Genomic DNA, 15,505 nt, shown 5'->3' on the forward strand with positions numbered 1-15,505 from the left:
CCTCGCATGGCTGGGTCATTGTCCTTGAGGATGCAGTATGTTTGCTGAACCAATGATCACCATATGCAATCACTGTGCTGTTTCCCCAGCATCTCGAATACACAGGAACGCTAATTAAAGGGTGCAAGTAGGATGAACTTAAACACACTCCCTTTGAGCCACTAGTGGAAATTATGTTTTTAATTTTTATAACTTCAGGCTCTTCCTGATGAAAAGCCTTGGTCTCAGGGTGTGTGGACAGAGGGAGACAGTAAGTGTTTCACTGCATCAATACAGTGTCACCTGACAACTTGGGCATCCCCATGCTGTCAGATCAGCAGGCAAAATGGGCATGATTACACTGGCAGGGGTGACTGACTTTGATTATCTTGAAGAGTTGGAGTTGCTGCTACATAATGGGCCCAAGAAGGAAGATGTCTAGAACTTGGGGGATTCACTTGGGGACCCCTTAGTGTTTCTATGCCTGATGATAATAGCAGAGAAGCAATTGAAGCAACCATGGCCTGACAAGGGCAAGGTAATCAAGGCTCAACCAACTCAGAGATGAAGGTGCGGTCATTCACTGAGCAAGCAACGATGACTAACGATGACTAGTGGAAGTGCTAGCCAAGGATTCGGGAACTCTAGAAGAGGTGGTGGAGCAGAGGGATGATGAGTATAGATTATAGCCTTGGGACCAGCTGTAGCAGTGAAGATTGTGACTTGTTCCACATATTCTTCTATTTTCAGTCCTTTTTGGAGATTGCAGCCAGCTACAACCCTGAAATGTCAGTAACAGAGCAAACTCAGGGTGGGCATGAGAGGATCTGCTGAGAGCAAGGAGTGAACACAGTAGTCACTACTGATACCCTGCCCACGGCCCACCTGTTTGTTCCCCTGCAGCTTGCAAATATGTCCATACACACTGACATCTTCATAACACAAGTGCTGTAACTCTGCTTCTCTGCTGAGGCCCTTCTCAGCCCATAGTGAGAGTAGCCTGGAAGTGCTGAGGGCATAGTGCCCCCAAGGTCAACCTTTAATCAATAAGATTCAAGAGTTAGAAGACAAGTACTCCCAACTTCCCCATCCCTCAGTGAATTCCTCCTGAGGCATATTCTATACGGTTTCTCAGAGGCTCCCCAGTGGAAGTGAGCCCCAGTGGCTTAGGAAAATGGAACCTACTAATTAAGTCACCCCCTTTTTACTTTTCTCCTTTCTTCCTCTCCCTTTCCTCACTCCATCCCATGAAGTTCCTGGGATCACCAAATAAACCATCTGTAATCAAGTCTTTATCTCAGTCTGCATTTTGGGGAACCCAAACAAAGATGTAAGTTTTCATCATAAGTTTGCCTGTCTACATTTATTTCTTATTTGCTACAAATATTAGTAATTTTCTTGACAAAAGTAATATGCTGTCAGTTGATAGGCCCAAATAATACATACTTGTGGTGATACCTGCAGTGAAAATGTGAAGAGCGATTTTTAAAAGTTATTTTCACTAGCTTATGAAAAATAAAGAAATTGAACTTTGAAAAAATGCAACAATACATCCTAACATCATATAAAGAGGAGTATTTTCATAACTGTAGAAATGGTTGGCAGGCTGTCAACTATCCAGGGATTATTTTGAAATTGCTGTCATTGGCCAACTACTATGACCAATGAAATCAACATTTTCATGATGCAGGCAAAATAAACATCATAAGTCAAATTTAATAGGTGTATGTTTTTCCTTTAAAAGTTGTAGAACTATCTAGGATACTCAGCCCTTTATTTTTCATTTTACAGCAGAGTTTTTACATACACAAATACGCATACACACATTTGCATTCAGACATACATGCACACATCTTTTTGTATTTTAAATATTTTCAAAGTTGTAGCTCTATAGACTTATGCATTTTAACTTTGGTAATGGATGCAGTATTCCCTTTGGAATCCAGCTTATGAAGAAATTCATGCTGAGGGCAAGTATATAGTAATTCTTTATCTCCTGCATACTAGGAAACCCTTCAGGAGGGATATTACTAAGACAAATTTAGAAAGACCTCCACATTCAGAGACAAAAATGTCAGTGGCATACTGAAAAAGTCAGTGAGTGGTCAAAAATCAGGAATAAACAAGCTTTGCTCATTTGAACCTATATAAATATTTGTTGAATACATCCTGTTTGTTTTCACTTTTGATGGGATGTTAGTTTGTGAAACCAAATGATATCCAGATTCTTTCTTCCCACAGCCTTATGAATACCCAAATATGGCATATTTGCCTCCATATTACAGGCTTCATTGAACATCAATTGTTTCTCTCTACCTTTCTCCATTTCAATCATGTGATTCTAGTGCGAACTTCTAATTATGGACCCCTGATCTCTCTGTTCCAGTCATAGGGCAGGAACGTTGTTAATTACCATGCATCAAGCACTGTCTTTAGTGATTGTTCAAAGAGGCTATGAAAGCTAAACGAATCAGAAGCCTTCCCCAGAATTCTGAAGTGGAGTTCCACAGGCAGGAAGAGCTTTCTATTGTAGTGATGATGTCTGGAAGCAGCCATGTACCTCCACCACATGGAGAAGGCTGGTATGAAAGAATGAAGCCACATTGTATGGACACATGATACAAAGTGCCAAGTCCTCAGTTCTAGAGCTGGAGAATCCCACTGGCCAAATCTGTGCCCCCTGTCTTCTGGGGCTTGGTCCTTCTCTCCTCCCACTTTCTGGGAGCACCTCTTGTATCTCTCCCTTTGTTCCTCTGTGGTGCTCAAAGTGAGCCAACGTGGGTTCCCACTGTTTACAAACAAGAGCTCTGATAAATGTGCTGCATTTACTTTTGTTATTTTATCATATAGTTATAAACTCAACTGCTTACTTAGGCAAAGCATTCTGCTGCTTTTCCTTTTTGATATCTCAGTAATTGGTTTCTAAGGAATAGATGGCATCTTGCTGGAATTGTTTTCACCTGTTGCTCTTTCACCCAGCCTCACCCAGCTCAGATATTGACTAAAGCTGTTCAACTCAGCTGACCTGGCTACGGAGTACAGAGGTAGGTGGGCACCACGGCTTGGGTGCAAAAGAGACCTTAGTGTCCCAAATTGTAATGTTAGGTTACCAATGCCTAAATGCTATCTATATTTTGGGATTGCATGAGCAATTCCCAGGATACCCTCACCTTTTTACCTCAATGATAAAAACCAGAGATCTCAACAAAATAGCTCTTATCTACCATGCTGCAGACAGACTGACAATTCTTTTTTTCTTTTCTTTTCTTTTCTTTTCTTTTTTTTTTTTTTTTTTTTTTTGAGACATAGTCTCATTGTGTTGCCTAGGCTGGAGTGCAGTGGTGCGATCTCGGCTCACTGCAACCTCCACCTCCTGGGCTCAAGCGATTCTTCCACCTCAGGCTCGTGATTAGCTGGGATTAAAGGCGCACACCACCATGTCCATTTCATTTTTGCCTTTTGTATTGTTTGTAGAGATGGGGTTTCACTATGTTGCCTAGGCTGGTCTTTGGTTCCTGGGTTCGAGCAATCTGCTCACCTCAGCCTCCCAAAGTGCTGGGATTACAGGCATGAGCCACTGTGCCCAGCCAACAATTCTTACAACTATTTTTTGTTACAATTCTGAAGACCTGCTTCAATGTTGGTTTTAGGGTTTGGTTTTGTTTTATATTTTGCTGAGTACTTGCTTTGTTTTTAATCATTTTAGAGCCATTTTGAGGATGCATAAACTTCAACTGTTCTTTAATTGTCAATTTCTCCAAATTAGGCTGGGTGCAGTGCCTCACACCTATAATCCCAACTCTTTGGGAGGCTGAGGTGGGTGGATCACCTAAGGTCAGGAGTTCAAGACCAGTCTGACCAATATGGTGAAACCCCATTTCTACTAAAAATGCAAAAATTAGCTGGCATGGTGGCGTGTGCCTGTAGTCCCAGCTACTCGGGAGGCTGAAACAGGAGAATTGCTTTAATTCGGGAGACAAAGGTTGCAGTGAGCCAAGATCGTGCCACTACACTCCAGCCTGGGTGACAGAGCCAGATTCCATCCCATGAAAGAAAAAAAAAAAAACTCCAAATTTTAGGTTTAAAAGAGGCAGTATCTGATTGGCCTCGCTTGGGTCTTGTGGCCACCTTCGCTAGAAGATGTGCAGGGCACACCCAAAAATGTTATCCATTGGGGAGTGTAATTCTCTCTAAGGAAAGTCAGATGCTGTTGGTAAGAGGAATGGATGCTAAGCAGTAAAATAACCACAAATGCCCACTACAGGGAGCATATGAGAGTATTTTCACCAGAGCTAAGCAGAACATAATTGGATAGTAACTGCTTCCTAAAATACCACATTCACCTGCCATATACAAACAGTTGAGACTACTTCTCTTGAACTTCCCACTTTCATTTTTCACTTCATTTAGCCTAAGGCAGGATTCCTGGTTTCTTTTTTCCTCCCTTATTTATTTATTTTACAACAAAAAAAGACCACATTTTCTTTTTGCTTTCTTTTTTTTTTTTTTTTTTTTTTTTTTTTTGAGACGGAGTCTTGCTCTGTCACCCAGGCTGGAGTGCAGTGGCACAATCTCGGGTCACTGCAACCTCTGCCTCCCAGGTTCAAGCAATTCTCCCGCCTCAGCCTCCCAAGTAGCTGGGATTACAGGCACCTGCCACCATGCCTGCTAACTTTCTTGTATTTTTAGTAGAGATGGGGTTTCACCATGTTGGTTAGGTTGGTTGTGAACTCCTGACCTCGTGATCCACCCTCCTCGGCCTCCCAAAGTGCTGGGATTACAGATGTGAGTTACCATGCCTGACCAAAAAAGGCCACATTTTCTAAAAATTTCAGAAGAAAACCTTCCTTTAAAATATTAATAGATTTATCTTGTCCAATGTGGAAAGCTATGCATTATATACTGCCAAGTAAAAATAATCAAGCAGTAGAATAGTATGAAATTTCACTTTAGTAATTTAAAAAATATATTAAAAAAAAATTTTTAGAGACAATTTTTTGTTAATGTTGCCCAAGCTGGAGAGCAGTGGCTACTCACAGACATGACCAAACCACACTACAGTCTCAGACTCCTGGCCTCAAGAAATCCTCCTGCCTCAGGCTCCCAAGTAGCTGGATAAAACATTTTGAAATACAAATATAACTGCATATGTACCAAAAAGTCTTCCTAGGTATGCACCAAACACATAATGCTGGTTTGGTAAGCAGAATAATGGCCCCTCAAATATGTCCACGTCTTAATCTCTAGAATCTTTTTTTTTTTTTTTTTTTTGAGATGGAGTCTCGCTCTGTCCCCCAGGCAGTGCAGTGGCACAATCTCCACTCACTGCAAACTCCACCTCCCGGGTTCACGCCATTCTCCTACCTCAGCCTCCCGTGTAGCTGGGACTACAGGCGCCCGCCACCACGCCCAGCTAATTTTTATATTTTTAGTAGAGACGGGGTTTCACCATGTTAGCCACGATAGTCTCCGTCTCCTGACCTCGTGATCCACCCGTCTTGGCCTCCCAAAGTGCTGGGATTACAGGCGTGAGCCACTGTGCCCGGCCAATCTCTAGAATCTTTAAATATGTTATCTTACATGACAAAAGGAACTTTGTGGATACACTTAAATTAAGATCTTGGGATGGGAAGCTTAGCCTAGATTATTCAGGTGGGCCCAATGTAATGACAAGGGTCTTTAGAAGTGAAAGAGGTGGCAGAAGAGTCATTTCAGAATGATATAGTAGGAGAAAGATTCTACCACCATTGCCAGGCTTGTAGATGGAATGAAGCCACAAGCCAAGGAATGCAGGCAGCCTTAGAGACTAGAAAAGGCAAGGAAACAGATTCTCCCTTAGAGCCTCCAGAAAGGAACTCATCCCTGCCAGCACCTTGATTTTCATCCAGTGAGATCCATTTCAGATTTCTGACCTCTAGGACTAGGTAATCAATTTGTCATGTGTATTGTTTTTTTAAGCCACTAAGTTTGTGATAATTTGTTACAGCGCCAATGGAAGATGGATGCAAGTGGTTGCTCCTGAGAAGTGGGCTTTTGAGGGGCAGGAATGTAGGAAGAGAGATCAATGTATATTAATACTTCCAAGCTGGGAATTTTTGTAAGAATGTACTATTTGTAAGTTAGACACTAGTATATATATTTTTGATGATACTATACAAATAAGTTAACAACATATTTTCAGAAGGGTTTACTGAATTTGCTGAAATTATCAGTTTCCCTAAGAGAGATTTGCTACTTAATGTTCATAGATATTTTTAAACAAATATAGATGTGTATTAAGAAATGTCTCAGGTCGGGTGCGGTGGCTCATGCCTGTAATCCCAGCACTTTGGGAAGCTGAGGCAGGTGGATCATGAGGTAAGGAGATCGAGACCATCCTGGTCAACATGGTGAAACTCTGTCTCTACTAAAAATACAAAAAATTAGCTGGGCATGGTGGCACACGCCTGTAGTCTCAGCCACTCAGGAGGCTGAGGCAGAAGGATCACGTGAGCCCAGGAGGTAGAGGTTGCAGTGAGCCGAGATTGCACCACTGCACTCCAGCCTGGCGACAGAGTGAGACTCTGTCTCAAAAAAAAAAAAAAGAAAAAGAAATATCTATAGCTGTGTGGATGTGTATATGTATCTGTATGCATGTGTCTGCATGTATACACACCATATTTATTTACTTGACCAAGATGAATGCATGTGTTCATTTGTGATCATTAAGGGAGCATTTTGCTGGGGCAGCAAGCTCAAAACAAATCACCTGTTGCCTCTGACAGCTGAAAGCCAGATGATGCTGAGGAGGGCTGGACAGGTCAGCTGTGACTCTTTTGCTCAACTGTTGGACAAGAGAGTAGGCTTGAAGTTGATAACCTCTATTCCTCTCCTGGGTAGTGCTTCTCAAACTTCAAAGAGCATAGGAATCACCTGGAAAGCTTGTCAAATGCAAATTCGCTTCAGCTGGGCTGGGTGAGCTTGACAGTCCATATGTCTAACAAAGTCCCAGGTAAGCCGATGCTGCTGGCCCACTGACCACCCGCTGGGTAACAAAGCTCTATGGCAGTGGTCTTTACACTTTGCTGCATAATAGAACCACCGGGAGCACTTTCAAAAATCCCTTGCCCATGCAATACCCCATACCAATTAAATCAGAAAATCAGAATCCCTGGGAGTGGACTCCAGGTCCCGAGGTAATTCTAATGTGCAGCTGAGTTTGAGAACCAGAGGTCTAGTGCAGAGATTCTCAAACTGGAGTTTGAATCGGGATCACTTAGAGGGGTGCTGGGCATCACCCTCGAAGTTTCTGATTCAGGAGTTCTAGGGCGGAGTCCAGAGGTTTGTGATATTAGAGACAGAGGGAGAGGAAGAGGGAGTTGGGTGCGAGAAAGAGAGAGAGGAGGGGGAATGAGCAAGAGAAGGAAAAAGAGAGAGGGGAGGAAAAAGGACAGGTTCCTTGTCTTCTGGGATTTTACAGGTTCCTAGAAGAAATAAGACAAGTATTCACATAAACAGAAAACAAGATTAACTATGATACAAAAGCCAAGAGAAAGAATCCAAATGTTCTGGGGGAGAAGACTTCCAGCAGAGGTGATGAAAGGCACTCCCAGGGGTGTGGAACTGGGGACCAAGAAAAGGGACTGGGTTTAAGGAACGCTTTATGGAGAGGGTCTCCAAGGGTGGGCACTCAAACAACACCTGGGATGTTGTCACACAGAGATGGGACAAGGCTGTTCCACGCCAAAAGTTCAGGAGCAAGGGCCGGACACGGTGGCTCACACCTGTAATTCCAGCACTTTGGGAGGCCGAGGTGGGTGGATCACCTGAGGTCAGGAGTTCCAGACCAGCCTGGGCAACATGGTCTCTACTAAAAAGACAAAAATTAGCTGGGCATGGTGGCATGTGCCTGTCGTCCCAGCTACTCATACTCAGGAGGCTGAGGCAGAAGAATCGCTTGAACCTGGGAGGTGGAGGTTGTGGTGAGCCAAGATAGAGTCATTGCACTCCAGCCTGGGGTATGCAGCAAGACACTGTCTCAAAAAAAAAAAAAAAAAAATTCAGGAGCAAAAGGTGAATACTAGAAAACATAGGCTGTGTTCAAGAAACAGCAAGATCTGATCTAGAATGGAGTAGGGATAGAGCATGGGGGGCCGGGGGCGGGAGCAGGCTGCAGGGGAGGTCTGGGCCAGGTCCCATAGGGCTGCAGACTCCAAGCAGAACATGGAGGTCATGCTTGATTTGGTAGACAATGGGAAGCTCATGAAGATTTTTAAGAGGGGTGCCCTATCACTCAGGAAGCAGTGAAAGAGTTACAATGAAGGGGCAGAGGCTGTTTGGCAGCAGCTGCAAGAATTCAGGTGAGAAACACCAAGTGCCTGGATTAGGGCTGGGTATGGAGGTAAAACGTCCTCAGGAAACATTCACAGATAGAGATAAGCTCTGCCACTTAAACTGTTAACATAGGTCTGATCTTCATTAGAATTAGAAGATACATGAATTGTGAGTGCCTGGAAGTTCCTGCTAGATGAACATTAAAAAACCACAGTCTAACCAGTTCTGGAAACATCCCGAGCTGGGTGAATGTGTCCAAAGGTCCCAAGCTGGACAATTAGAATAGAGGTCAAGCAGCCTTATGTCGAGTAAATGTTTAAGAAGGAATGAAGACGAATGCACAGACTCCTGTGAGCAATCATGAGGAAGGTCAGGGGCATTTGTTAAAGACCAACAAAGACAATCTCAGAGGCAGAAGTCGGGGACAGACAAACCCAGGCACCTGGGATGGTCCCCAATGGGCCCCATCTTGGGTGCCCAGTGAAAGATGAAAGGCACAGAGGCCCTGCCACAAGCCAGGTGGGAAGAGCTGTAATCGCCTCTGACGCCTGCTGAGACCTGAACCTCTGCTCTGTGCCTCCCCAACCAAATAACAACCTGAGGCCTCTCCTCAGCCCTCCACCACTCTCTCCTCCACAGTATCTGACTGCAGATCCAAAGTTCATGACAAACTGGTCACCTCCACTAGGAAGGAAGCAAAGACAGCTGTAAAATAGGATGAAGGTTTGCTTATTTTAATAGGAAGAATACAATTAAAAGTTTTTTTTTTTTTCGGGGCGAAAGAAAATCAAGCACTTTGCTTCAAGCAAAACTGGGATCTCTATGCAGAAGGAGACAGGTCTGAGTTTGACTCCTGGCTCCACCACTTAACAGCTGTGTGAGCTTCCTGAACTTGCATTTCCTATCTGTGAAATGACAATGCCAGCCACTCACAGGATTCTTAGTGAGACAGGCATGAAGGTGCCCAGGGCAGGGCTGGGTCACTGCGGACCTTCGGCATCAGTCCCTTTCTCCAGAGGACAGCTCTACTCATTGTCCCAGTCCGTGGGAGTTGTCACAGTCTCTGCCCTAAACCCCCTTCAGTTTCCTTCTCTTTTCTTCTCTCTTCTGAATCCTCCAGGCCAGATGCTCCGGAGTTAGTCACTGTCTTAATTCCATCTGTATCCCCTCCTTCCAACACCCACTAGGAACTGTCACTTACAATCATACATGTGACAGGCTGGGCGCAGTAGCTCACGCCTGTAATCCTAGCACTTTGAGAGGCCGAAGCAGGTGGATCATGAGGTCAGGAGACTGAGATCATCCTGGCCAACATGGTGAAACCCCATCCCTACTAAAAATACAAAAAATTAGCCGGGCATGGTGGCACACGTCTGTAGTCCCACCAACTTGGGGGGCTGAGGTAGGGGAATCATTTGAACCCGGGAGGCAGAGGTTGTGGTGAGCTGAGATCGTGCCACTGCAGTCCAGTCTGGCAACAGAGCAAGACTCTGTCTCCAAAAAAAAAAAATACATGTGACAAAATGCTGAAAAACATAGGCTATGTCTTCAGACACGTGCATTCAAATCTTGATTCTGCCTGGTACAAAGACGCCGATCTTAAGGGATCTCGTGATAATCCTGCTTATATTCCAGGTTGGTGAAGATTACATGAGTTTTCCATATTAGATGCCAAGCATATTTCCTTGCTTGCAGAAAGAGCTTGGGAAATGCTAGCCATTGTGACTATCGGTTCTTTCTCACATGTGTCCCATCTGGGGCTGACCACCATCACTGCACACCTGATGACAAGCCAGCTTCCCAGCTGCTCTCCTGTCCCTACCTCTCACTACCCTAATCAAACCTACATCCTGTTGCCACACTCCGCTTCCTCCCATGCCCCTTGGGCCCTAGTTCAAGAACTGGCTGAGGCCAATGACATTCAGTCCAAGCCCTCACCCACCCTTCCCCTAAAATCTATGTCCTACCACTTCCTAAAACACACTTGCCATTCCAATCAGCCAGCTCTCCTGTCACCCAAAGGTATAAACTACCTTAGCTCTGCCCTTCTGAGCCTCTGCTGAGCACATCTCCTCTCAGCTGCTACACCCTCCTCCCTGCCCTATGCCTTTCCAAATTCTACTCCCTTCTACAACCTCCTGCTTTGGTGTCACCTCCTCCAGGAAGCCTTCTCTGACCTGACCTCTCCACTCCATGCTACCTTCTCTGAACTTCTGTAGTTCTCATCAGCACAAAGACAGCTATATCCTATGAACCCTCAGACTGCTCTACTGGCACAGGTTCATCTAAAGTAAATATTTGGTGATCAAGTGAGTCCAGTTTAAAATGGAAAACCAGGAGGGAGACAGGGCAGTTAAACAACAGGTCGGGATCCCAACACTTATTAGTAACATTGGAGACAAGTAGAGTAACTATTGCAAAGAGCTCAAGTTTACAATTACTATTTTAAGAGCCCAGGATGACTTCATACCACAGAAAGTCTCTAGTCATTAGCTGGGTTACTTGTCATTTATGTTGGTTTCATAAAAATAATCACTTTGAAAACATCAGATTGTTTTCTCTAATTGCAGGAACTATTTGGATGTTTCTTGCACAACGAAGTGAAGGTGACAGAGTGTGGTTTGCAGGGGTCTCCGGCTCCTCCCCGTATAACTTCCATCAGCTTTCCAACCTCTCTGAATCTAAGTAAAAACTGTGCTTACTATGCAAATGCAGCTCTAAGCCCCTCCTACACTGCAGTTCTGGAGCTGACACTACACACAGTGAGGACACTAAAAGGCTGATGAACACATTGATTGCCTACAGACAGAGCAGAGGGATGGTGCTCTCCCCCACTGTGTCTTGGACACCACCTTCTCCTCTGAAACAACACACTCCTCCACCTTGGAAGGGTGCTCCCGTCCTCTCCCTATGAGGTTCTATATCTCACCACTGTCCCGAAGGGTCTGGGTGAAGTCTTCCACCAGGGCTGCTGCCTCCTCACTGTTTTCAGGCCAGTGCTCTTACAGCCAAGCCTGAATTTCCTTGCAGCACAGTCAACATCTGCTCCTTAGTGTGTACCTCTGGCCTCAGCCAATGATGACAGAGCTCTCAGAGGTGGCCAAGTACATTCTGCAGTCCCCTGGTCGCCTCCGCCTGGGGGCTGCCCTTGCACCCAGGAGTCATCCTCCAGGATCATTATGGTGGCCTCCTCCTCTTGTCTCTTTTCCTCTTTGACAGAGCAGGAGCATCGCCATCTTGGACAAGCCCATTCTAAATCCAATCAAAAACCTAAATCCAAAGGGCATCAGCCTAATGGCTAAGGTCAGCATGACCATAAGCCACAAACTAACATCTCTCACCAGAAACATTCCAAACTCCTTCCCAACCAGAGACATGCTAGCCTTGAGATAACCTGCCTCTTTCCGGAAAGATGTCAGCCCCAAGATAACCTCCCTTCTGCCCAGAGACATTCCAAACCCGCCAAAACGTCTGCCCCACACAGAAACATTCCAGGCTTGTAATAAGCACCCTCACCCTAAAACCAATATATATTAGTCTGGAAGAGAAAGGGCTCCTGACTGAAATTGGCCAGAAGCCCCTCTCACGTTTTATCTAAAGTAAGCCTGTCTTTAATTGTCTAGCCATAGTTCATGTTTTTTTTTTTACTCTTTCTTTAACTCTTACACTCTTCAGGCACCTGGACCAAGGGCTCAGCGGAGTGGTCACTTTCGATATCTCTGTGGCCATCATCCAAGGTCCTGGGGCAATCACTTAGGCTTCAAGCCTTGAACCTCAGTCTTCTCCAGCCAGGCTCTGGGGTAAGACACCTCCCTCCTCAAATCGCAACAAGTAGTCCTGCTGAGAAACAAAAAAGAGAACCATAATCACTAAATAGACTGTCCTAAAGCAATCTAACTCACAAGAGCCCAGGTCAGACCACCAGGTGGTCCTCACATATGCAAACCAACAGATGCTTCCTGTCACTCTTAAAGGAAAAATCACTTATTCCTGAAAACACCTCTCTCTGTGGTAAGAGAAGTTAAGAAGTATTACAAGTGTCCAGGTGCAGTGGCTCACGCATGTAATCCCAGCACTTTGTGGGGGCTGAGATGGGTAGATCATGAGGTCAGGAGTTCAATATCAGCCTGGCCAACATGGCCAAACCCTGTCTCTACTAAAAATACAAAAATTAGCTGGGTGTGGTGGCATGCGCCTATAGTCCCAGCTACTCAGGAGGCTAAGGCAAGAGAATCACTTGAACCTGGGAGGTGGAGGTTCCAGTGAGCCAAGACCACGCCACTGCACTCCAGCCTGGGCAACAGAGCAAGACTCAGTCTCAAAAAAGAAAAAAAAAAAAAGTATCACAAGCACAAAAAATACAGCATTGTTCCTTCCAAAACACCAGAGAATGAGTATCAGAAATGCAAAGTCCCCAGAAAAACCCATGACTGAAATACTGAGGACTCTCCTAAGTCAGCTCTGACTTGCACTGTGTGACCTTGACCTAACATACAACTTAGGCACTCAATCTCAGTGACCACTGAATAAAGAGAGATAATAACACTCATCTTCTTATTCTTACAGGGGCATCTTAAGGATTAGCAGTGGATCAGATGTCAAAGCACTTTGAGCTTCATTGGAAGAAAGGCAATATCTCGACTGCATTATTACCATACTTTATGAAGATTAAGACATGCTCATATATCTCCAATCCAGTCTTGGCCCCTCAGTAATTTATCTTAAAAATGTTAGATATAAGTTCCAAATTTATCTTCAAAGAATCAATATGTTAGTATGTTCAATTCTTTGCCTTCTACTTTTAAACTTAACTTCCTCGCAAAGCAACCTTTTTTGCCTATTCCACCCTGACTCATTCAGATTACCTGCTACCTGCTCCACCCTGACTCATTCTCCATCCTGCATAACCATTTTTTCAGCCAAAGCACTCACCCTGTCACTCTCTTTAAATTAGCCAATCGGAATTAGTTTAGCCTGTGCGGTCTAACCCTAGCCAATAGGGGAACAACACAGCAGCAGGGGCCATGTGTGTCAGGGATAAGAACCCCTTCCCCTCCCTGATCCAAGTGTGTGCTCACCATTGCTCCATCTGTAAGGGTGCACCCTTCTATAGAAGTAACTTGCCTTGCTGAGAATTCAAAAGAAAATTTTTTTTTTTTTTTGAGACGGAGTCTCGCTCTGTCGCCCAGGCTGGAGTGCAGTGGCCGGATCTCGGCTCACTGCAAGCTCCGCCTCCCGGGTTTACGCCATTCTCCTGCCTCAGCCTCCCGAGTAGCTGGGACTACAGGCGCCCGCCATCTCGCCCGGCTAGTTTTTTGTATTTTTTAGTAGAGACGGGGTTTCACCGTGTAGGCCAGGATGGTCTCGATCTCCTGACCTCGTGATCCACCCGTCTCGGCCTCCCAAAGTGCTGGGATTACAGGCTTGAGCCACCGCGCCCGGCCTCAAAAGAAAATTTTATATTAGAGTGCTATTTCTTTTGCGGCACCGAAACTTTATATATAACAACAACAAAAACCAATCTTTGCAAAAAGAAATTTATTTGCAAGGACACAAAACCATAACATTATTTCTAATTCCAAAAAATTGAGTCCTTAAGGATCCACCAGCAGGGGAATGGCTAATAAACTACAGCACATCCATATAGTAGCACATATCAGAAACTGTGGTATAATAAAGGCTACTTTTGGGTGGTAATGACAGGGAAGGGGCTCAATGGAGCCATCTGGGATGCTGGAAATTTTCGATATCTTGATTTGGCAATGATTGCATAAGAGCAAACATGAAATTTAACATCTGTGCATTATACTATATGTATTTTTTAATATTTTAAAAATTATACTCACAAAGATTACTAATCACTAATGATTTAAGATAATCCTTCTGATATGAAAATAATGGATAAACGTCACTGGGCATGCTGGCTCACGCCTGTAATCCCAGTACTTTGGAAGGCTCAGGTGGGTGGATCACGAGGTCAGGAGTTTGAGACCAGCCTGAACAACATGGTGAAACCCTGTCTCTACTAAAAATACACAAATTAGCTCGATGTGGTGGTGCATGCCTCTAATCCCAGCTACTTAGAAGGCTGAGGCAGAAAAATTGCTTGAACTCAGAAGGCAGAGATTGAAGTGAACAGAGATTGCACACGGCACTCTAGCCTGGGAGACAGAGTGAGACTCTGTCTCAAAAAATAAATAAATAAATAAATAAATAAATAATAAGTAAGTAAGTAAGTAAGTAAGTAAGTAAAATAATGGATAAACACAAAACCAGCAAGGCAGAAAAACCACAGACACAGTAAGTCCCCAATTCCCTTTAAAAATGAACTCATACACAGGAAAAAAGAACCAGATGGCAGTTAGAAAATATTGAGCAGTGGAATTGCAAATGACTTAAAATAAATATTACAAAAGCAATACAAAATTATTTTTAGGCCAGGTACTGTGGTTCATGCCTGTAATCCCAGCACTTTGGGAGGCTGAAGAGGAAGACTGCTTGAGGCCAGTGTTACAGGAAAGGGGTCTGGATTCAGACCCCAAGAGTGGATTCTTGAATATCACACAAGAAAGAATTCAGGACAAGTCCACAGTGCAAAGTGAAACCAAGTTTATTAGGAAGGCAAAGGAATAAAAGAATGGCTACTCCATAGGCAGAGCAGTCCTGAGGGCTGCCGGTTGTCCATTTTTATGGTTATTTTTTGATGATACGCTAAACAAAGGGTGGATTATTCATGCCTCCCCTTTTCAGACCATATAGGGTAACTTCCTGATGTTGCCATGGCATTTGTAAACTGTCATAGCACTGGTAGGAATGTAGCAGTGAGGAGGACCAGAGGTCACTCTTTTTTTTTGTTTTTTTTTGTTTTTTTTTTTGAGGCAGAGTCTTGCTCTGTCGCCCAGGCTGGAGTGCAGTGGCCGGTGTCCGGAGCCATGAGGCCCGGAATTAGCCGACCTCTGTTGCTTGATCTCCGCAAAGCGGAGACAGGACGGCACATTCCCGGGTTCTTTATTTACAAACCCTTCCCGCGCGCGCCTAAGTTTTTCCCGCGCGCGCCAAAACTGTTGCCGCGGGCGCCCAAAGCTTTTCCCGCGCGCGCCTAAGTTTTTCCCGGGCGCGCCTAAACTGTTCCCGCGCGCGCCAACCTTTCCCGCGTGCGCGCAAACATTTTCCCGCGCAGGAAGATATGCAGCCTAGGGCGCAGGCGCGATCC

At 44.6% G+C, this 15,505-nt stretch overlaps 1 pseudogene; it reads right to left on the minus strand.

Annotated features, from left to right (window-relative positions):
• Nucleotides 1-8,953: 8,953 nt before the first annotated feature.
• Nucleotides 8,954-12,119, minus strand: LOC117071092 (annotated as a pseudogene).
• Between the last annotated feature and the right edge of the window lie 3,386 nt (nucleotides 12,120-15,505).

This window comes from Trachypithecus francoisi, unplaced genomic scaffold, assembly GCF_009764315.1.
Source record: "Trachypithecus francoisi isolate TF-2019V2 unplaced genomic scaffold, Tfra_2.0 Lachesis_group3, whole genome shotgun sequence".
In the NCBI taxonomy this organism is placed as follows: domain Eukaryota; kingdom Metazoa; phylum Chordata; class Mammalia; order Primates; family Cercopithecidae; genus Trachypithecus; species Trachypithecus francoisi.